Raw genomic sequence first — 24,301 nt, forward strand, 5'->3', positions numbered from 1 at the left:
TACCCATTTGGTTTTTTTTTTTTTTTTTTTCTCCTCTCTCTGTTCACCTGCAAACCTCCGCTAGTCGTTTCATAGAGGCTTGGTCAACTGCTTTCAACAGCTAGACATTAAAGCCACTGAGAGCATAAACAGGAAGCTGGTGTTTAGGTGGGAGTTCCTAGGAATTTTATACCACTGACCACAGAGGCCAAGAGAGAAAGGAAATAGGAAAAACAGTGTAAATACCTGGGTGACTAATGACGCGCAGCTCAGCTGGCTTTTCTGAACACTTCACAGGAAGTCTTTCCAGGGGAAACACCCTGCAAATTTTTCGGGACCCCGCGTGGCACTATAGGGCCGTATCGGGGCGTTTGCTGGTAACCCAACAGAGTCTGCCCACGTCTCTAAGACGCCAACTCGATTTGCATGCGTGGTGCAAACCGCTCGCCGAGCGCCAGGCTCCAGGCCTGGGATTGCAAAGGTTTGGAGGGCCACCCCCTTCCCGGTTCACACCGCGAGCGCCTAAGAGGATTTAGAATCAAGTGGGCACGTTTGCAGGCCTCGTTGTGAAGAGGCAGCTGGAGCGCGGCGCAGCCCCCCGCGCCCCAGGGCTGCATTGTCCTCCGAGGGGCCGCCGCCAGGGCTCCTTTGTGCGCGGGGCTGGCCCTGCCCTCCCGCCCGGGGCCCCGCGGGCCCCCTCCCCGACCTCTTCCCCCCACCCCCCCACAACCACGCAGACGGCTCCCTCCGGCCCCCGACCCGCCGGCTGCCGCGGGCCCCGAGCCGAGGAGCGGGCAGGGCGGGCAGGCCATCTGCACCGAGACGGACTGCGGCCCCGGAAGGTCAGCGCCCCGACGATCGCCGTCTGAACAGCAGGCCACCCGGGCCTCCCAGCAACACAGGGACATCTGCTCCCCTTCATTCAGAGCACGGGTTCCGATTTCACCAACTCCCCCCCACCCCCTACTCCCTGCAGACCCGGGCTCCCAGGAGTGCAACGGGAACGGGAGGGGCCGAGCAGACACGCCGCCCGCCCCCTGCTCCCCCCATCGGAGCCGGGCAGCTGAGTCCCGCGTGGCGGGGGAGGGGCTCACCCACGTGACCAGGGTGACGTCGTGCGGGGGAGGGGCGGCCAGGCCAAGGGGTGGCAGGGGGTGGGTCGCAGAGACTGCGACGCGCAGGTGCGTCCTGGGTTTGCGGAGGGGTTGGACCGGGATCCCACCCTGCTAGGAGAGATGGGGAAGCTCCGCCGCCTACCCGCCTCAGAACAGATGGGTTTAACCGTCCGCCTCATCCTTGGCTGGGAAGAACCAGTGAATGCGCGGGAAAGTTTGTAGCGAGCAGAGGCAGGCATTCCTCGTGCGGGGCTCCGGACCCACAGTTGTAGAGCCAGCGGTCTGCGGGTAAGGCCAGACTCTAGCCTGGATGGTTGACACCCAAACTCGTCCTGCTTTTTCTGCTTTATGTTTGGGCGAAAAGATGGGAGGATGAAAGAATTGCATTTCTGTTGTGTTTCCACCGCTTGATCATAAACCCCCTGAACACAGAAACGCTGCATCTTATTCATCTTCGTCTCCTCCGCCTCCTGCAAATATTTCGACGCTAAATTAACGTGCAGAGTGGTGCGGGTGTGGTCCTTATGACCTCTGAGTGTAACTGCTGTCCTTTGTTATTTGACAAAAATGAGGGAGAAGGCAATGGCAGCCCACTCCTGTACTCTTGCCTGGAAAATCCCATGGACGGAGGAGCCTGGTAGGCTCAGTCCATGGGGTCGCGAAGAGTCGGACGCGACTGAGCGACTTCAGTTTCACTTTTCACTTTCGTGCATTGGAGAAGGAAATGGCAACCCACTCCAGTTGTCTTGGCTGGAGAATCCCAGGGACAGGAGCTTGGTGGGCTGCTGTCTATGGCGTCGCTGAGTCGGACAGGACTGAAGCGGCTTAGCAGCAGCAGCAGCAGGGCATTGTGGGCCTTCTCAAGTGGCGCTAATGGTAGAGAACCCGCCTGCCAATGCAGAAGACAGAAGAGACACGGGTTCAATCCCTACGTCAGGAAGATCTCCTGGAGGAAGGCATGGGAACCCACTCCAGTATTCTTGCCTGGAGAATCCCATGGACAGAGAAACCTGGTGGCTATTGTCCATAGTGTTGCAAAGAGTACAACACAACTTAAGCGACTTAGCACGCTTCAGGCACAGGACATTGTGGAGAAAAAAGTGTGGACGCAGGGAGGTGTTAGTTCATTGTTGCTCCCTCCCGCTAGCTATCTTCCCTGCTTTACTTCCTTCCACAAACATTTGATGGAGTGTCCCTGTGAACCAGGGACCAGGCAGTTGACTAGATCTGGGAAGTAAAGAAACATGACTCCCAGGCTTCAAGGTGCAGCCATTCTGCTGGGGGACTGTGCACAGGGGAACAGCCAACCAGGATTCTGGGTGATGAGTGCTATTGACAGGAATAGGGGATCCCTAAAGCTAGCTAGAGAGAGAAGGGGTCTAAGCAGATGTGGGAGGGCAGGTAGTTTACTGGGAGAAGCTCTGTGGCTGACACAGGTCCCTCTGTAGGGATTTCTCCCAGGTGTGTTTACCTCCTGGTCAGTTTTTAGGCCTCGGGTGAAATGTCACTTCGGTGGCACCTCTCTAAGATAAGGTTTTCTTGTTAAGTGATCTGCCGCACCTGGTACTTTTTTTTTTTTTAATATTCATGGCAGGTCCAGCTGGGCAAAGTTCATCATCCTTATTCAACTATAAGCTTCTTGAGGCAGAAACTGGCCTTTTATTCATAGGCAGAGTCTCCATACCCAGCCCAGTGTTCCCTAAATATTTGGTGGGCTAGTGAGTAATCAGACTTTCCTTAAGTTAATGAGAAACTTGTTCCTGGAGTTTCTGGTTTTGTTTTTTTTTTTTAACTTTATTATTTTGATTTATTTATTTTTGGCTGTGCTGGGTCTTCGTTGTTGGTCTCCAACTTTCTCTAGTTGCTGCAAGCAGGGGCTACTCTCTAGTTTCAGTTTCAGTGTGCATTTCTTCTCATTGTGGTGGCTTCTCTTGTTGCAGAGCACGGACACTAGTGTGCAAGGGCTCAGCAGTTGCATATGGCGGGCTCCAGAGCAGGGACTCATTAGTTGTGATGCACAGGCTTAGTCGCCTGGAGGCATGTGGGATTATCCTGAACCAGGGATCGAACCCATGTCTCCTGGATTAGCAGGTGGACTCTTAACCACTAGACCACTAGGAAAGTCCCAGAGTTTCTGTTTTGGATGTGGGGACAGGCTGCAGCCGCTCCACTCTGGGTACCCCCAGGGGAACCACCAAGAAGAGAGTGACTGGGATATAGAATTTATTATTTTGTGGTCTTCTTCAGCTTGCTAATTTCAAGACTGTTTCTGCAACATCATGGTGAGGCCATCATGAAATAAGTCTGAAGAGAGTTGTTGAGCCCTGGCCAACAGGTTTCTGACTGCAAGGATTTTAAGAGCCTCAGTTGGTCTCATACGTTGTGTTCAAACCAGAAATATCTAGTAACACTTCAGAGCTGGGAGTGTGGATGGAGTGAAATGGTAACTTTGCTGCTGTTTCCCCCATCTCCTCCTGTGTCCTGGGAGGACGGGCCGTGGGGAGAGATGAACAGGATTAACTTGCCCTCATCAATGTCAGCTCCCTTATCTTGGCCTCTTTGTCACATCCTGTGACAAATCCTCTCCTTGTTTTTTTGATGATAAGGAGAGAATCAAGGATATAGATTAAAGAGTCAAGCTCTAGTGACTGGTGCTGCCTGGCTTAGACTCTACCATTAAAAAGTCTGCCTCTTCTTAGCTGTGTGACTTTGGAGGCCTTCCTTAGCCTCTCTGTGCCAGGCACTTTGTAATGAAAGATAATAGTATGTACTGTTATACTTTTTAAAATTCTTGTGTGTGCAGTTTGCCTTTGAACATGAGTTTGAACTGCGAGGATCCACTTCTACGCGGATTTTTTTTCAATAAGTTCAGTATTGCATGGTCAGTGCATTGGTTGACCCTCAGATGCTGAGCCATGGTACAGAGGATCCGAAGATAGGCAGGGTAGACTAAATTATATGTGGATTTTCATGGAAGGTCAACTATTGACCTTCAACATGGAAGGGTGGGGCCCCTAAACCCCTGGTTGTCCAAAGGTCAACTATATTAAGAATTCTCATGATAGGCATAAGTTTGATTTAAATGCTAATAGTTGATTAATTAAATGTTGAATTAGTCAATTCAGTCGCTCAGTCGTGTCCGACTCTTTGCGACCCCATGAATCGCAGCACACCAGGCCTCCCTGTCCGTCACCAACTCCCGGAGTTCATTCAGACTCACGTCCATCGAGTCAGTGACGCCATCCAGCCATCTCATCCTCTGTCGTCCCCTTCTCCTCCTGCCCCCAATCCCTCCCAGCATCAGAGTTTTTTCCAATGAGTCAACTCTTCGCATGAGGTGGCCAGTGTTGAATATCCAGCCTCTAATAGGTTAACATAACTCCATAAGTCATGTGTCAGTAGAGTGAGTCACAGGGGGTTAAGTCCTGAGAGAGGAGATTTTCTTTGCTGCTGCCTCCCTGGTGGCTCAGAGGTTTAAGTGTCTGCCTGCAATGTGGGAGACCTGGGTTCGATCCCTGGGTCGGGAAGATCCCCTGGAGAAGGAAATGGCAACCCACTCCAGTATTCTTGCCTGGGGAATCCCATGGACGGAGGAGCCTGGTAGGCTGCAATCCATGGGGTTGCAAAGAGTCAGACACGACTGAGTGACTTCACTTTCTCTTTGGAACTCAAGGGACACCTTCTGGACCTTCATCATTTATTGCTCTTCCCTCCAGAAGGATTCCAATCCTTTTACTTTTCTATTTTTTGAGATTTAAAAGTTTTGTACTGAAGTGGCACGCCACTCCAGTGCTCTTGCCTGGAAAATCCCATGGACGAAGGAGCCTGGTAGGCTGCAGTCCATGGGGTCACTAAGAGTCGGACACTACTGAGTGACTTCACTTTCACTTTTCACTTTCATGCATTGGAGAAGGAAATGGCAACCCACTCCAGTGTTCTTGCCTGGAGAATCCCAGGGACGGGGGAGCCTGGTGGGCTGCCGTCTATGGGGTCGCACAGAGTCAGACACGACTGAAGTGAATTAGCACAGTTGATTTACAATGTTATGTTAGTTTCAAGTGAAAGTGAAAATTGCTCAGTCATGTCCGACTCTTTGTGACCCCATGGACTACACAGTCCAAGGAATTCTCTAGGCTAGAATACTGGAGTGGATAGTCTTTCCCTTCTCCAAGGGATCTTCCCAACCCAGGGATCGAACGCAGTTCTCCCACATTGAAGGCAGATTCTTTACCAGTTGAGCCACAAGGGAAGTTTCAGGTCTACAGCAAAGTGATTCAGTTAGATATATACACACACATATATATTGTTTTTTGGATTCTTTTCCTTTAGAAGTTATTACAAACTATTGAGTATAGTTCCCTGTGCTCTACAGCAGGATTCCAGTTCTTTACCAGCATTTACAGAGCTCTCCCACTTAATAAATTTAGTTGTGATTCCATCTCCCTTTATTCTCAAAGAGAGAAGCAGAGAAGCTGTCTATCGAGATTCAGACACTTTGCCCACAGTCCATTTTCTAATTGAGTAGCCAAGTGCTAAGTTCTTCTGCATCAGAGTTGTGATCCAGAAGACCACACTATCTTAAACAATAGCAACCTACTTATAACAAAAAGTAAATGAGATCGTGCATTGTTGCAGCTTAATTTGACCATGAAAAAAAGAAAAAAATCAGTACTGGATTCCCAGAGAAGAAACATTTTCAGGGGCTGTAGGTAAGAAGACAGTGAAAAAAATTCACATTGTTTAGAAATTGCACTTACACCAGGCAGCCTCGAAGAAGGCTGCTTCTGGAAATTCAGAGGTACTCCGAAAATGAGTGTAGTAATGGTTTCTTACCCATATGTGTAATATGAACAGTTTCACTCCTTCAATTATTTATTTTCTGCAAAGGACATTGACTTGGGTGGAGCTTGCTAGACTAGATGTTTGGAGTAAGTCTGTTTTCAGATATAATCTCTGATGCATTCATGAAAGTGTCATACTTTGAAACAGGAAACAAACGACAAACTTTTTCAAATGTTGTCTCTGTGCATAGATAGAATCTCAGTGCCTAGAACCTTGTGTGGCTCACATATCATCACATCATCATCACACTGATAAAGATTAAAAGATTTTAAGAAGATGCTCTTTTTTAAAAAAAATTCATTGAAGTATAGTTGATTTAACTTTTGCTGTATAGCAGTGACATATATATATGTACACTTTTTCATATTCTTTTCCATTATGGTTTATCACAGGAGATTGAATCTAATTCCTTGTGAAAGACAGAAGGACCTTATATGTGTATATGTATCAGTTCAGTTCAGTTCAGTCGGTCAGTCGTGTCCAACTTTTTGCAACCCAATGGACTGCAGCACGCCAGGCCTCCCTGTCCATCACCAACTCCTGGAGCTTGCTCAAACTCATGTCCATCGAGTTGGTGATGCCATCCAACCATCTCATCCTCTGTCATCCCCTTCTCCTCCCTTATATATGTATAAAGGTATATATATATATCGGAGAAGGCAATGGCACCCCACTCCAGTACTCTTGCCTGGAAAACCCCATGGACAGAGGAGCCTGGTGGGCTGCAGTCCATGGGGTCGCTAAGAGTCGGACACGACTGAATGACTTCAGTTTCACTTTTCACTTTCATGCATTGGAGAAGGAAATGGCAACCCACTCCAGTGTTCTTGCCTGGAGAATCCCAGGGACGGTGGAGCCTGGTGGGCTGCCGTCTATGGGGTCGCACAGAGTCGGACACGACTGAAGTGACTTAGCAGCAGCATACATATATATATATATATATATATATATATATATATGCTTTTCATATTCTTTCCTGTTATCGTTTATCACAGAAGATTGAATATAGTTCCCTGTGCTATGCAGGGCTTTATCCATTCTCTCCATATTGATACAATACTTGGCATCTGCTAATCCCAACTCCCAATCTTTCCCTCCCCCACGCCCACTTCCCTCTGGCAACTACAAGTCTGTTCTCTATGTCTGTGATTCTGTTTCTGTTGTTTCTGTTTTGTAGATAGGTTTGTTTGTACTGTACTTTAGATTCGCATATAAGTGGTATCATATGGTATTTGTCTTTCTACTAAGAAGATGCTTTTAAAGCAGCATTCAGTTTTAGTCGTAGAGTACCTCTTGGGTACCATCTCAGTGCCTTTGGGCATCTCTTGTCCTCTATTACAGCTACTGATGCAGGCTGTGAGCAGCTTCCTGTGGGGGCAACCTAACAGGCCCTTGCCCCTTACCCACACCTCACTTCTCTGCTAAAGCTTCTAGAGTCTGTCCTGGAGCTTCTCTGAGCCACATGGGGGCCCATGCATTAAGCCAGAAATTCAGGGGACTAAGTTTGCAGTGCGGGGGGGGGGGGAGCAAATGTTTGAACATTAGAGCATAAGCACTTATGGATAAATGCATTCCTTTCTTCCCCAGCTGCTGAGAGGGCAGTTGGATGATGGCCCTCAGCTGTTAGCCTCTGGGGTTTGCCTCAGCTAAAGAAATCTGCCTGGGGATCTGAATATCACACCTCCTTCTAGGGACAACCTGCCTTCAGTGGGCTTCTTGCCCTAAGTTGGGACAACTCTAAAAGGCTGCCCCATGTCAGAGCTCCACGTGGGTTGGCTGCTGACTGGATCACATCTCCACTTCTCTCTCTAATCTTGCTTCCCCCTCTGCCATCTGAAGTATTGATCCCAAGAGTAGTCCTTAATCAACTACTTCCCTGGGAACACGACCTACAACAGCCCGTAAAGTTGGGTCATGACCAGATGAGATCATTTGTATTTGTAGACTGGTGAGGTCAATGAATGAAAAACTTGGGCTATAAAAAGTACTTCATCTTATTAATACCAAAGTATTATAAGCCTCTTGTCAGTTGTCAATTGAATTTTTTTTTTTTTTAGCCATCAATTGATTTTGATTAAAATATACATATAAGGAGCAAAGGGAACTCTTTGAGAATTCCTAAATACTTTCAGTCTGGGCACATCTGAATTCAAATGCCAGATTTCCAACCCTGCTTTCAATTCTCAGTTTGGATTTTAGCCATTTCATAAAAAAGAGAATGCATTTTTGCAGAGCTAAGTTGATGCAAACGTTTCCTAGAGTTCTGATACATGGTCAGAAACTTCAGGACGTTTGTGGATTCGTATGTTCACATCTGACATCCCAAGGTTTTTGTGCCTGCTTTGCACGCATGGCTTGTGTGTCCGCTCGATCAGTTCTTGAAACTGAACCATGCCAATAAGGCAGATGTACAATAACTCAGATACGTGCCAAGACTTGTATACAGTGGGCAGTTGCAGAAACTTAAAAACATTCAGTTTTTATCAAACTCTATAAATATTTTCTTGATTTCTGACTCCATATTCACCCAATAGCAGCTCCATGAACTCTATCGAGGTTTGAGAGGACTCACGGCTGATCAGAAAAGATAGAATTGGTGTCCGCACCTGCTGTCTGTTTGCACATGTGTCCACTTAGGTCTGAATGCCTGGACAAATCATCAGGGCATGTTTCTCTTCTTCATCCCTTCAAGTTCAGCTCTCATCTCGTCAGAAAGAAACGTCTCATCCCATCTTGGATCCTTTGGGAAAAGAACAAAGTGGCTCCTCCAAATTCATTAAGAATTTTTAAAAATTAATTTATTTATGTCTGTGCTGGGTGCTCCTTGCTGCATGGGCTTTTCTGTAGTTGCAGCGAGCAGGGGCTACTGTCTAGTTGCCGTGCTCTGGCTTCTCATTGCAGTGGCTTCTCTTGTTCTGGAGCACAGACTCTAGGGTGATTGGGCTTCTGTAATTGTGGCACGCGGGCTCTAGTGCCGCTGGCCCAGTAGCTGTGGCATGCAGGCTTAGTTACTCTGTGGCATGTGGGATCTTTCTGGCCCAGGGATCCAACCCATGCCTCCTGCATTGGCAGGTGGATTCTTTTTACTGCTGAACACCAGGGAAGCCCCTCTAGGTTCTTTCATGACCAAGTTATTGATCTAAGTGGTTCATAAAACTTCTCCAAAAGTTTGTAAACTCAGCAGTGATTATGTGTGTGCTCAGTTGTGTCCAACTCTTGGCGACCCCATGGACTGTAGCCTGCCAAGCTCCTCTGTCCATGGGGTTCCCCAGGTAAGAATACTGGAGTGGGTTGCCATTCCTTTCTCCAGGGATCAAACCTGAGTCTCATCAAGGCACGCAAGAGGACTGCTGACAGGTGTCATGAGCCTGAATGGCCTCGTCCCTGGGCCAGTTCAGAGGAGGACGCCTTGGACGTTGGGCATGTCTCTTCTTTGGACTTGAGTAAAGAACTGAGAACTTTCCCTCTTTTCAGATGCTCCCTCTGTGGTAAGTGAACCAGCTTTTCCACTTGATGTCAAGCTTCTTAGATCTTTTACTGGAAGGAGCACGGGGGCTGAGTCTTCTGTGGCTACTGACATTGCCCATGGGCCTAGTGGCCCCCACCTTCCTGCATTCCCAGCTCTGCTCTTCCTGGTTTGCACGGTTCTATCAGTTCTAAACATCTCTGGTTAGGAGGACTGTAAGAGCGAACCCCATCATCCTCCCCAGCTTTGAAGGCTCTGACATGTGTGCCATTCTTCTACCATCGTGAGGGCTGCAGAGGTGGGTAGACCAGACAGAAGAGACCAGGAGAACAGAGCAGTCCAGGGGAGTGATTTAGCCCAGGTCCTGTCAGAGCCTGAGTCAGAGCTCACTGCTGCTGGGCCCTGTGCTTCCTCAATTAGGTTAGCCCGTCTCCCTCACAATTGATTTAGCGTGTGCCCGGGGAGATGATCTCTGGGAATATTGAACCCAGCCCTCCTGTTCGCCTCATCTGTGTGTGTTTGGATGCCAACATCCTTGCATTGGTACTTTTCCTCTTTCTTTCAAGCACATTTGCCCTTTCCCTTTGACTATTCCATTGAAAAGGCTGCTGTTGAAAATAATAGTAAACTTTTACTGTACAGTAAGTCCCCTACATATGAATGATTTCCATTCTGAGAGTGTGATCATAAGTCCAATTTGTTCATAAGCCTAACAATGTTTGCCATGTTTCTTCTTCAAGCTTTCATAAAAGCTTTCAGCTCTCTCTTGAATCAGCACTAAGCTGAACAGGACTCAACACTGATGCTGATCCTGCATCTACACACTGAGACATTTTTCCATCTCCTCCATCCACTTTTCCCTGATTCTGTGATATTGTCAACATCATTGGCACAGCAGACATCGTGTGTTCCCTAGTTTTGTCCTTATTCTTTAGAATCCTGCCGATGGTTGAAGGATTCATGTTATAAGAACGAGCTACATCTACCAGCGTTTCGCCCTCAGCACTCTCTCAATTATGTTCACTTTTGTTTCCATCATTGTCACTTGGCACTTCTTAGCAGTACCAGCTACATCACTGCTGCTTTTAGGCTTCTTTCCAGACATCCTGGGCCTGAAATAAAGACCCTGCACTACTGTACTCTGTACAGTAAAGTACACAAAAGCACAGCCACTCGTAGAGGATGCACACACGTGACAATGTATGCCAGACACGTGAATGAACTTACATGTTTGGACATACTAACACATGGTAATCCCTCTGTCCATGGGATTTCCCAATAACAATACTGGAGTGAGCTGCCATTTCCTGCTCCAAACAATGACAATAGATACGAATATTTGGAGGGATTTCTGAAGGGGAAGTGTATTAAAATAGGCTTTATAACCACTCTCAGACTTTTATATTTGATTTCCGACTGAGTTGTCGTCTGATGAGAATTTATCTATTAGGGACTTCCTTGGAAGTCCAATGGTTAAGACTCCAAACTTCTAATGCGGGGGGCATGGGTTTGATCCCTGGTTGGGAAACTAAGATCCAGTATGGCACGTAGCACAGCCAAAAAGGAAAATAAAGAAGAGAAGAATGTACCCATCTTTATATGCCTATAGTTAATGAAACTAATAATAGCAACTTTGTAATTGTGTACAGTGCTTTACAGTTCACATCTAAAGTAATGTCAGTCCTCTGAAAAACTGTCCCAAATCTCCAGTACTCTAGTATGTGTTGAAAAAAACCTGCAGATAAGTGAACCTGCACAGTTCAAACCTGTGTTGCATTAATGTCAACTGTAACTTATATTGCATGCCTGACTCCTTAGCAGACAGACTTCTCCAAGGGGGAACTTGGTTTTTTCATTTGCAGGCTTGTGTGATTTGACTCACGATAAATAAATGAGATAAATGAATGAATGGAAGAATGAATGATATTCCTATATTAAGTATTTGATAAATACTTGATTATGATAGAATGCTGCTGCTAAGTCGATTCAATCGTGTCTGACCCTGTGTGACCCCGTAGACAGCAGCCCACCAGGCTCCTCTGTCCCTGCGATTCTTCAGGCAAGAATACTGGAGTGGGTTGCCATTTCCTTCTCCTATGATAGGATAAAGAAGAATATAAGCAGATAAATCTTGCTAATAGCCGTGGAAAAAATATTTGTGGGAGAAAGTTTGGAGTTGTAGATAAAACTAAATCTCTAAATTTTCCTGAGTACCTTTATCCCTAGGATAGATAATGAGGTGTCAGAGGCATTAATCTGGGCCAGCCTTCTGCAGTGTTGTGAAGTTGATTTAATTCCATCCCATCTTTCCTTGAGACTTAGAAAGTATTCCAGGATTTGAAAAGATGTAGAACAAATAGCTGCCGTGTAATTTGTAGAGTATCAGCTTCTTCTCTGCGTATTTTCTCCTTCAAGCTTGAATGTTACTCTCTGAGTTATGCACTATAATAATAGATCCAACCAAAAAAGTGTTTCTGGGACTAATGCATAAAATATGTGCATGCAATTTGAAGACTGAAAAATGGTCCATTCTTGGGGGGGAAAGGATTCATAAGAAAGTTACTGCCATTCTGGGGAAACAGAATGTGATTCTCTACAAGGTTAGCTGATTTTAAATACTGATTTCCAAACTGTTCAATAAAATATGAATACTTATTATGGCAATCCATATCACACACTATACATCCTATTTTGGGGGTGATATGTGCCTTCTTGAAGAAATTTACACTAACTAGGTAACGTCAAACATTATAAAGTACGCGGAAATTGAGTCTGAAGTTCTTCTTCCTTATTGGTCTCCCAACTAGACTTCCACCTGTAGGAAAAGACTGAAGCTATAAACAGTACTTAGTATCCATGGTAACATGCCTAAGAAGGTAATTATTTTTTTCTTTACATTTTTAAATTTGAGAGTTTAATAGCATATTATATGCATTGCCTCAGGCCCACAGTTCCTCCAGTTGGTCATTAAGTATCAGGGAATACCCTCTCTACCAGTCATTATTGCTGAAATAAAATACGACTTACAAGCCCTGGTGAACAAAAGATCTACAGTGGCAGTGGCGGGCACACAGTGACTGTCTAGTGAGTTGGCATAGAAAGCAAGAACCCTCAGAGTACCTGGCCCAGAAGCCTAGCCGTGTCCTGAGAGCAATGTTCACTGGGAAACCTTTTCAGTTGCAGTTCATTAGACTCAAGAAACACCTCCGTCCTTCAGGTGCATCCACCAGAAGAAAGGTCCTGAGTTCACATTCTCGTCTGGTCACTGACAACAGGAGCAAAGCATTCTGGGTATATCCAACCAAGGTACATTAATTCCATCTGACCATGGAGAACGACTTTCTGATGGACCAATTAGGTAGTGAGGATTTTGTACTATTTAGTTTAGTTTTTTTTTTTTTTTTTTTAAGAAAAACTCACATTTACAACAAACCAGATGATTGAGTGGAGAAGGCAATGGCACCCCACTCCAGTACTCTTGCCTGGAAAACCCCATGGATGGAGGAGCCTGGTAGGCTGCATTCCATGGGGTCGCGAAGAGTCGGACACGACTGAGCGACTTCACTTTGACTTTTCACTTTCATGCATTGGAGAAGGAAATGGCAACCCACTCTAGTGTTCTTGCCTAGAGAATCCCAGGGACGGCAGAGCCTGGTGGGCTGCCGTCTATGGGGTCACACAGAGTCAGACATGACTGAAGTGACTTAGCAGTAGCAGCAGTAGCAGCAGATGATTGAGAAGGTATAAAGGCAGAATTTACATAACAGAATCTATCTGATGTGAGTTCTACACAGGCTGAGTGGTGACAGTATTTTCAAATAATCCAGAAAATCCAGTCCAAGTTGAAACCAAAACTCTTTTCTGAATTACAGAGACTCCCTTTTTCCTTGGCCCCTGAACACCTGGGTAACTGACTCCAGACAGGTGCCCCTCTTATGGCTTGGATTTGCCTGCAGAGGCAGTCTCTATAAACCCGTCCCCAGATGCCTTATGCAAACAAAAGGAAAAATATGTGCTGAAAACTAGAGCTAATCTAGGAAGTTCCAAATTTAGATCAGATTCTTTTCTTCCAAGAGTTTGTTTGTAAATCAGTTTTTGGAATGTGGGGCAAACATTTTCCCATACATGTGGCTGTGTAAATGTCACCCTCATGGAAATGAACAAGTATACAGGAGCAAGAACATCTTTTATCAGCTGTTTCGTTCACTCTTTTTCAGCTACATTATGGATTAAGTGGGCCGTTTTTCTAGGCTGGTCTGGGAGCTGGACCACCATGTGCAATAGTTTGTATGGGAAGTTAATTGAACTCAAAAATCTAGCTGGGAGGAACTCTCCTCCTGCTGCCAAAACTTCACAGGGAACAGGAATTCTCTCTGGTGGTTCTGATAACACTGCCCACAAGCAAGAAGGGGCAACTCTTTCGGTGTAAGGGATATTCATAAATTTGGTGTTTGTACTTTGGGAACTGCCAGCACTTAATTTAGAAAGCATTACAACTGTAATTGGCTGAAGTTGAACTTCACAGAGTTTAGACCAGGAAGTTGAATTAAAAAACATAAACAATAAAGCAAAATATAGAACCAAGATTTGAACAGAGATAGACCCTGGGAGGAAGAACTTCATAGCAAGGCTGTGAGCAAGACCAGTATTCCAGGGCCAAAGAAGGCAATGCACTCATTCCTTTATAGAAAAAGAGAAATTTGAGAGGCCCCAAACCATGGATTGTGATATAGTCCACACAAACTCCCTGCTTTTCTTTGGTCCCTGTCTATGCTGCCTCTAAAAGTTAAAAAGTTCTGAGTAGCCTAAGCTGTCTTGAAATCATGTGACCATCCCTCTCCCCATCTGTGATCCACACCCCAGCAACTCGCCCTACCCCCAAAAGCTGTGCACAGCAAAAGCTCTCCTTCTAGACACTCCCCAGTTGGTTTTGCTTCCAAATGGCAAGAGTGATAGATTCAGCCAGAACATGTGTAAATATATATAAACATATATATATATATATATCTCCATTCTTTTTTTATATTCTTCTCCGTTATGGTTTATCATGCAAAAGTTCTGTGTGCCTAGTTGCTTCAGTTGTGTCTGACTCTTTGCAACCCTATGGGCCACAGCCTGCCAGGCTCCTCTGTCCATGGGATTCTCCAAGCCAGAATACTGGAGTGGGTTGCCAGGCTCTTCTCCAGGGGATCTTCCTGGCTCAAGGATAAAACCCATGTCTCTTAGGTCTCTTGCATTGGCAGGCAGGTTCTTTACCACTAGTGCTGCCTGGGAAGCCCCATGGTTTATCATAGGATATTGAATATAGTTCCCTGTGCTATACAGAAGACTATTGTTTATCCATCCTATGTATGTAAAAGTTTACATCTGCTAACCCCCACCTCCCACTCCATTCATCCCCTAACCCCCTACTCCTTGCCCACACTAGTCTGTTCTCTATGTCTGTAATTCTGTTTCATAATTACATTGATTTGTGTCATAGTTCAGAGTCCACATACAAGCAATACGATATTTGTCTTTCTCTTTCTGACTTACTTCACTTAGTAAGAGCATCTCTAGTTGCACCCATGTTGCTGAAATGGCATTATTTCATTCTTTTTTATGATTGGGTAGTATTCCACTGTATATGTGTACCACATTTTCTTTATCCATTCATCTGTCTGTGGACATTAGGTTGTTTCAGCTAGTGTGCATGGTGCTGGTATGAACATAGGGGTGCATGGATCTTTTTGAATGTATGCCCAGGGGTGCATGGATCTTTTTTGAATATATGCCCAGGAATGGGATTGCTGGATCACATGGTAACTCTAGGTTTAGTTTTCTGAGGAACCTCCATACTGTTTTCCATAGTGGCTGCAGCAATTTATATTCCCACCAACAGTGTAGGAGGGTTCCCTTTCCTCCACACCCTCTCCAGCATTTATTTACGGACTTTTTAATGATGGTCATTCTGACTGATATGAGGTGATATCACATTATAGCTTTTTTTTAATTTTAGGCAAGGAAAATGACTTTATTCGGAGAGTTGGCTGACCAAGAAAATGTCTACTAATGTCTCAAAATAACCAATTTATCAGGGTCTGGAAGCCAGGTTTTTTTTATAGATCACAGATTGGGGGAGGTGAGGAAACAAAATAAAAAGGCCATTAATGTTTCAAATATCTCCTAAATGGCAAGCCTCAGGCTGGGTGAAGAGTTAATTTCTTCCTTCCTGCCATCTGCATTTCTCTAGTAATTAGCAATGCCGAGAGAATCCCAAGGACAGAGGAACCTCGTGGGCTACACTCCATGGAGTCACAAAGAGTCAGACATGACTGAGTGACTTAACACACATACTAGCAATGTTGAGCTCAAAGCTGTTTGGAAATCACTTCTTAGGGTTAGTTAATAAAAGGCCCACATAATATGCTGTTTCCACTGCACCAACATACAAAAGTGTGTGTGAGCCTGCTAGGCTCCTCTGTCCATGGAATTTTACAGGCAAGAATACTGGAACAGGTTGCCATTTCCTACTCCAGGGAAGCTTCCCAATCCAGGGATCGAATGCATTTCTATTGCATCTCTTGTATTGGCAGGCAGATTCCTTACCACTGAGCCAGCTGAGAAGCCCAACATACAAAAGTGGCTGTATGCACAGCTGCTGTTGGAAGAGAAAGGGAAATAGCAATCTAATGGTTTGGCTAGATTGAAAGCATAAGGTAAATTTACATCAATGATAGGAGATTTTTCCACTCCTTTGGACCTGAAATTTTAAGCATCTGTGGAGCTGGTTCCTGTCTCATTTTTCAGCTTAGTGCTTTCAAATATGTTAATTTCAGACAAATGCTTCTTGCTGCTGCTGCTGCTGCTAAGTCGCTTCAGTCCTGTCCGACTCTGTGCAACCCCATAGATGGCAGCCCACCAGGCTCCCCCATCCCTGGGATTCTCCAGGCAAGAACACTGGAGTGGGTTTCCATTTCCTTCTCCAGTGCATGCAAGCGAAAAGTGAAAGTGAAGTCGCTCAGTCGTATCCGACTGTTTGCGACCCCATGGACTGCAGCCTACCTACTTAGTTCAAATACCTTCTTGGATGAACCAAGGGCAGAGGAACAGGAGAGTCAATTTAAAAACTAAATACATTCCAAACTAATGAGATTATTGCAAGTCTGACTTGGTGGGAAACCCTAGCCTCTGGGCTGTCTGCCACTGCGGCAGTGCACTGTGGCACAGCGACTTCCCAGCTTCCTGATGTTTGGAAAGCGTGGTTTGTACAAAACAGATCATCAAAATATATCAGTCTCGTCAATGTCAATGTTCCACCTAGAAAATTCATGGACAGAGGAAAACCGACCGCCTTTGTCATCCGTGTCAGAAGGGTTTCCTTTCTCAGTTGGTGGTTTTATGCTCTCGGTCATTTCAAAATGAAATTTGAATCAGGATTGACATACATACACATATATACACATAGCATGATACTATCCCGGAGAAGGCAATGGCAACCCACTCCAGTACTCCTGCCTGAAAAATCCTATGGACAGAGGAGCCTGGTGGGCTGCAATCCATGAGGTCGCGAAGAGTCAGGACATGACCGAGCGACTTCGCTTTCACTTTTCACTTTCATGCCCTGGAGAAGGAAATGGCAACCCACTCCAGTATTCTTGCCTGGAGAATCCCAGGGACGGGGGAGCCTGATGGGCTGCCATCTTTGGGGTCACACAGAGTCGGACACGACTGAAGCAACTTAGCAGCAGCAGCATGATACTATCCATAGTATCATCACTTCAGTTCCGTCTCTCAGTCATGTACGACTCTTTGCGACCCCATGAATCACAGCATGCCAGGCCTCCCTGTCCGTCACCAACTCGCGGACTTCACTCAGACTCGCGTCCATCGAGTCAGTGATGCCATCCAGCCATCTCATCCTCTGTCGTCCCCTTCTTCTCCTGCCCCCAATCCCTCCCAGCATCAGAGTCTTTTCCAATGAGTCAACTCTTCTCACGAGGTGGCCAAAGTACTGAAGTTTCAGCTTCAGCATCATTCCCTCCAAAGAAATCCCAGGGCTGATCTCCTTCAGAATGGACTGGTTGGATCTCCTTGCAGTCCAAGGGACTCTCAAGAGTCGTCTCCAACACCACAGTTCAAAAGCATCAATTCTTCGGCACTCAGCTTTCTTCATAGTATATACATATTGACCAGTTCAGTTCAGTTTCTCAGTCATGTCCGACTCTTTGCAACCCATGGATTGCTGCACGCCAGGCCTCCCTGTCCATCACCAACTCTCGGAGTTTACTCAAACTCATGTCCATTGAGTCTGATGCCATCCAACCATCTCATCCTCTGTCGTCCCCTTCTCCTCCTACCTTCAATCTTTCCCAGCATCAGGGTCTTTTTAAATGAGTCAGTTCTTTGCATCAGGTGGCCAAAGTATTGGAGTTTCAGCTTCAACATCAGTTTTTCCAATGAATATTCAGGACTGGTTTCCTTTAGGAGGGACTGATTGGATCTTCTCCAACACCACAGTTCATATTGATCCTATGATACAATACGTATTGATACTATGTATAAAATATATAACTAATGAGAACCTGCTGTATAACACAGGGAACTCTACTCAGTCCTCTCTGATGACCTAAATGGGAAGGAAATCCAAAAATGAGTGGATCTATGTATACATATGGCTGACTCACCTTGCTGTATAGCAGAAACTAACACAACATTGTAGAACAACTATACTCCAATAAAAACTTTTTAAAAATATCTGAGGTGGGCAAAAGGGATTGTATATGTTATCCTGTCCATTCTTCCTAAACTTTGTGTTTGTGTTATGAGGTAAATTTTAAAAATTCTCACTGATCACCAGATAGGCTGGAAGAAGGTCTTCCTGAATCACCAGTGTCTGGATGATGAAACCAACTGGACACGCATGAAGTCTGATAGTTTTAAGTAGTTCCACTTGAGTATTTATTTGACTTCCATAAGCGCCATAAGTGACTGAGGAAGTTGCGTCCACAGAGTGATGTGGCTGGTCTTGACTCATCTACCCTCTGCTTTGCCCCACTTTTTCTCTTGACTCATCTACCCTCTGCTCTGCCCCACTTTTGCTCTTGAATGTGCCTGGGTTGCATTCTCTGCCTCTAAGAATCACAGATCATCCAGTGGTGGAAATGAGGTAGGGGGCTTCCCTGGTGGTTAAGACGCCACCTTCCAATGCAGGGGCCACAAGTTTGAACCCTGATTGAGGAACTAACAGCCCATGTGTAGGAAAGAAAAAACAAGAGTTGGAAAGGGAGGAAGGACCGTCTAGGTCAAGGATTGGCAAACTCTTCTGAAAAGGGCCGGAGGATAACTGTTGCCAGCGTCGCGGGCCATATGGTCTGTGTCACAGCTACTCAGCAAGAGCCATGTGGCCTGAAAGCAGCCGCAGATGATACAGAAACAGAGGAGAATGGCTGTGTTCCAACAAAACTTTATTTACAAAAATAGGCAACAAGCAGAATTTGGCTGGTGGATATTAGTTTGTTAACCTCCAATCTAGTCCAGCTTCCTTACTCTACAGATAAGGAAAAAGAAACCTGGGAAGACTGGGAATTTCCCAGAGTCACTAGATAGTTCAAAGTGAAGCCAGATCCCAAATCTAGAAATTGAATCTATTTCCACCATGCTGTGTCAGTCTGTCTTATTTCATGAAGCTGCTCCTGCCCTGTAGATGACATAGGTTTGAATCAGAAAGTGGTATTTGAGGAAATTATGCTCTGGTAACATCAATTAATTAATAAAAAGTACTTTGAAGGAGAGATTTTATAGAAGAGTGTCACTAATTATTGACACGACTCTCAATGCCATTGTTATGTTTCAAGGTGGCATTAAAGGAGTGAAAAACCGAAAGATTGTTATTATGTCATAGGGTCTCGTTTTAACAAGGTTTTTTTCACTAGAGTTGATTTGAATAAGGCTAGAGAACTCGAGGTTCCCATTCGCCAATGAGCAATCAGCCTCCAAAGCAGAAGCTCTTAGTGTGGAATTCAGGGGGTTGATGAATCTCTTAAATTCATGCACAAGTGTCTGTGCAAGTACATTTCTTCTTGGGACAAGGTGCACTGTTTTCTTCAGATCCCCAAAGGCAGGGGTCCCCAGCCTCCAGGATCTAATGCCTGATGATCTGAGGTGGAGCTGATGTAATAATAATCAAAGTGCACAATAAATGTAAAGCATTTGAATCATCCCAGAACCACCCTGCCTCCTCTGGTCTATGGCAATACTGTCTTCCATGAAACTGCTCCTTGGTGCCAAAAAGCTTGGGGACCACTGCCCACAGGGATTTGTGACTTCCATTCCAAGTTACAGGATTCTAGATGGTCTTTTGTCCAACCATCCTGCCTAAAGAAAAAGAGGTTCCAACCAACCAAGTTCCTTTCTTCACATGTAGCCTCAGTGGCTGGCTCTCTGGAGGGGAGTTATCTGACCACCAAAAGAGTTCTAGATGGGGAGAGAAAAGCAGTCAGTTGACACAGGTGGATACACAATATAGTCAGAGGGATGAATTAAGCATCACAGGTCCCAGGAGCAGTGATGCTCAAAGTTAGCAGACAGTAGCACTGTCTGCTATCAGAATAAGTCTCAGAATAAGACCACCACCTGTGACTGACACTTGGAAGGCAAAACTGAGCCCTCAGCAGCTGGTGTGTGGGCTCCACTTCTGGCAGCATGGTGGAGTGAATGGACTCAGCCACTCCTCCTGGTGCAAACACAATGAAATCCTGGATGGAATGGAATTTAAAAAAAAAAATACTATTTAATGCAAGTTGAATTTAAACAACAACAGAAGTGGAAACTCTCACATGCCAGGAGCATAGTGAATTCAAATGAGAATGGTCTGCCTAAGCTGAAGCCACAATGGCCCAAGAGGCTAAAGGATAGACTTAAAAAAAAAAAAGAAAAAGATTGAATTGATTTATTTTGATTTTGGCTACCCTGGGTCTTCACAGCTATGCCAGCTTTCTCTGCCATGAGCCAGGGCTACTCTTCACTGCAGTGTGCGGGCTTCTCATTGTGACGACTTCTCTTGTTGTAGAGCACAGGCCCAGGCATGCAGGCTTCAGCAAACAGGCTTAGTTGCCCTGGCATGTAGGGTCTTCCCCAACCAGGGATCGAACCTGTGTCCCCTGCACTGACTTCACGTTCAAGGATGGAATATGAATTTACATGACACGCACAGATTGCAAATCTCGGGCAGAGGAGAAAATGGTACAAACTGGAGAATGCTGGCTACCCGGTGGCTACCTGCATAGAACCAGGGCATAAACCTCATGGCCCATGAGCCATAGCCTCCCAGAGGACGATACTGTTCACTGACGATGAGGCTGTACGAGAAGATACACGCAAACTGAACCACCATGGAAAAAACAAAACTCAAAGGTGATTGGACAATCTGGAAGAGATTATAATATTTTTTTAAACCTCACAGGTGTTTATTTCATCTTTTTTTTTACTCTATTGGCTGCACTGCACAGCATGTGGGATCTTAATACCCTGACCAGGATCAAACCTATCCCCCCTGCCATTGGCTGCATGGAGTCTTAACCACTGGACCAACAGGGAAATCCCTGGAAGAGATTATAAAATAAACATTTTAAAGATATAAAATAAGGGTTTGAAACCATTAGAGAATGAATGAGCAACAGCAACAAAGGTCTGAAAAGAAAACCAGCTACAGATGACAGAAATGAGAATCATGAAGTGGAAGCCTGTGACACAACTGTTTTTATTCAGCTGAGGCAGAAGGCAGGTCTGAGGCAAGAGCTCTGAATACCGCACAGAAAGTCAGAGGCGTCGAAGGCTGTTTTGAGCGAGTCTATGGAAGCCCAGGGCAGCCAGGCTACGACAGCAGAACAACCATAAAACCAGCTAGTAACTCCCTCCCCTGTTCAGCCCGCCCCGCACCCCCACTGCCCGCCGCCAGGGCTGGGAGTCCTGCAGAACCTGCTCAAAATTGCTTCGGGAGGGAAGGCAGCCTGAGCCTGAGTGTCTGGGGAGCTCTTGGTAAGCAAAGCTTGAGGAAAGGCGGGTGGGGGCATCTTCCTGACAGGCGTGATGTACCTGCCATCACCTGCCCCCTCGAGGTCTTCCTGTTGGGAGATTAGCTCCTCCCTGGAAAGGACGAAGGAACTGTCCAACTTTCTGCCGGTTCCTTACCGGACTTGTGATCCTTCTCCAGCTGAGAGCCTCCCTGGGGCCTTTCAAGGTTTGTGGGTGGTTTTCTAAAAGCCATACTGCTCAGTGCAATGGCCTGACTCTGGGGCGGGTGCAGCGGGGACTATTCACCAGGCCTGAGTGGATCTCATTAGAGCCCTGGGGACCGGCAGCTGTCTCCCTTGAACGGGCCACCCCACAAGAGGATAAACTCAGGCTCCCTGAGAGCCTCCCTCTGTGGGATCCCTGGGCCAACAGTCAGCCCCTGACCTTCCGCTGGCCTGGCCCCTCCACCCAGAGCTCCAACCCCTCCTGCTTCGGCCCTCAGATAACCGCACTGTCCTGCCCGCCTCTCCCAGGCCTGGGACCACCAATGTTTTGTCCCAGCCCCCAGCCCAGGTCTGGTCACACGCTGAGAATGACCTTTTCACAGCCAAGCAGGGTCTTTCCGGAAATTGACATCTCCCTTTGCTTCTATTTGCAGGGAGCCATTCTTTTTCTGAGAACCTGCCATCGAGAACAGCATTAAGGGAAACACACTTATCCCAGGGGTCCTGGAACAACATTAGGAAGCTGGAGGTGAATGTTCACAGGCCCGTCACGTGGGAGACCCCCAGAGAGCTGGAGCGATGAGCATGTGGCAGTGATTTGGGTCACACACGCTAATGGCCCAAGAAAATAACACCATTAGTGCCATAATGGGGCAGCAGCATCTCTGTCCCCAGGACACTCACTGACTGGAGAAGGACCCGGCCACCAGGTGATGTTAAGATGCCCTCTGCTCCTTTCCTTCTTCAACATGTACTGGTTCCAAAGTGAATCAGCAGTTTGAACCCATGAGGACCTTTGTTATCTGAAACTACATGTGCCATCTAACTGCCTAGACAAAGAAAATGACTCTTAATCAAATCACTCTGATTTCCATAAGCAGGGTATCCCCAACCCCCAGGATCAAATGCCTGACAATCTGAAGTGGAGCTGGCGTAATAATAATAATGGAAATAGAGTGCACAACAAATGTCATGCGCCTGTATAATCCCCAAACCACATCCCCAGTCCCTGTCTGTGGAAACATTGTCTTCCGTGAAACCAGTCCCCGGTGCCAAAAAGTTTGGGGACCGCTGTCCATAAATATGTAGCGCATCATCACAGCTGAGATTTTATTCGGCCCCTGGAAGGTACCCTCAGAGACTGTCAATAGGGTGGCACAGAGGATGTCAATTTAGTACAGGGGAACTGAGGATCCAGAAACTAAAACCTTGACTTTGGATATCTGAACAGACATTCCTATGAAATGATATCTCAAGGCCAAGTGTGTTATCCAGATCATCCTTATGATAATCCAAAATAAAATCCCCAAGAAACCTTCCCTAAATAGGCTGCTTCCAGCCAAGGAGGATGAGAAATATTTTCAATTCAGTTTTTGCTCCTGTCACAGGCAAACTGTTTCTGTAGTCAATGAGAATATTTTGCACACTTCCAAACTGGTTAAGAGGGTAAGGGTGGTGGTGGCATAGTTGCTAAGTCGTGTCCAGCTCTTTGTGACCCCATGGCCTGTAACCCGCCAGGCTCCTTTGTCCATGGGATTTCCCAGGCAAGAATAGTAGAGTGGGTTCCCATTTCCTTATCCTTGGTAAGAGAGTAGTGTTCGAGCTTAGTTGCTTCAGTTGTGTCTAACCCTTTGCGACCCCATGGACTATAGTCCACCAGGTTCCTCTAGTCCATGAAATTCTCCCGGGAAGAATACTGGAGTGGGTTGTCATGCCCTTCTCCAGGGGAATCTTCCTGACCCAGGGATCAAACCCAGGTCTCCTGCACTGCAGGCAGATTCTTTACCGTCTGAGTCACCAGGGAAGCCCCAAAGAGGGTAGGTCTCGTATTAAATATTCTTAGCACAATACCAAAAAAAAAAAAAAGTCACAAGAAGATGACCCATTTCAGCTTCCTCTTCACTCTTACCCATCAAGCAAAGCCCCCATCAAGCAAAGCCCCCATCAAGCATCTGGGGTCTGGCCTGCAGTTTTCATGTGTGAACATGACAAGATTTTTGAGACCTTTTGGTAGCAGCGGAGCCAGAGGCCTGGGCTGTTCGGAGGATGAGAGGGATGCAGGGCATCCCACTGCCCTCTCTGGCAAGTGCCTTTGAGGGAAGCAGAACCAGCTGCCTGGGTCAGAGACCTGGTTCTGCCCTGAATCAGCTGTGTGACATTGAGCCATCACTTAACCTTTCTGTGCCCTGGACTCTTCATCTGGAAAATGAAGATAATGGTCTGTCTCACTGAGTTGTTTTAAGGGTCAATATATAATACTTGTAAAGCACTGACCTTGTAACAAGCTATGAAATGAAACCTCCCTGTGTTGCCAGAGCAAGTACATAATACTCATCTGTGAGAGGGATCCCTGCCTTAAACTGCACGTGCAAAAGAAGATACAGACATTTCCAAGAATATCTGGGCATTCTTAACCAAAAGAACATAGAATATTTTTTTATTGGAGTATAATTGCTTTACAATGTTGTGTTAGTTTCTGCTGTACAATAGCGTGAATCAGCTATAAGTAAACATATATCCCCTCCCTTGTTGACCTTCCTCCCCTCCCCCCAGCCCTCCAGGTCATCACAGAGCACTGAGCTGAGCTCCTGTACTATATAGCAGGTTCCCACCAGCTCTCTGTTTTACATATGGTAGTGTATACATGTCACTGCTACTCACCCAGTTTGTCCCACACTCCC

At 46.1% G+C, this 24,301-nt stretch overlaps 1 long non-coding RNA gene across 1 annotated transcript; it reads left to right on the plus strand.

Annotated features, from left to right (window-relative positions):
- On the plus strand, positions 1,154–22,591 carry LOC106502739. The gene is made up of 2 exons (XR_001296377.2): positions 1,154–1,382; positions 22,055–22,591. It is a non-coding gene; the product is annotated as an uncharacterized LOC106502739 (long non-coding RNA).

The sequence above is a fragment of the Capra hircus genome, chromosome 13, assembly GCF_001704415.2.
Source record: "Capra hircus breed San Clemente chromosome 13, ASM170441v1, whole genome shotgun sequence".
Lineage (NCBI taxonomy): Eukaryota > Metazoa > Chordata > Mammalia > Artiodactyla > Bovidae > Capra > Capra hircus.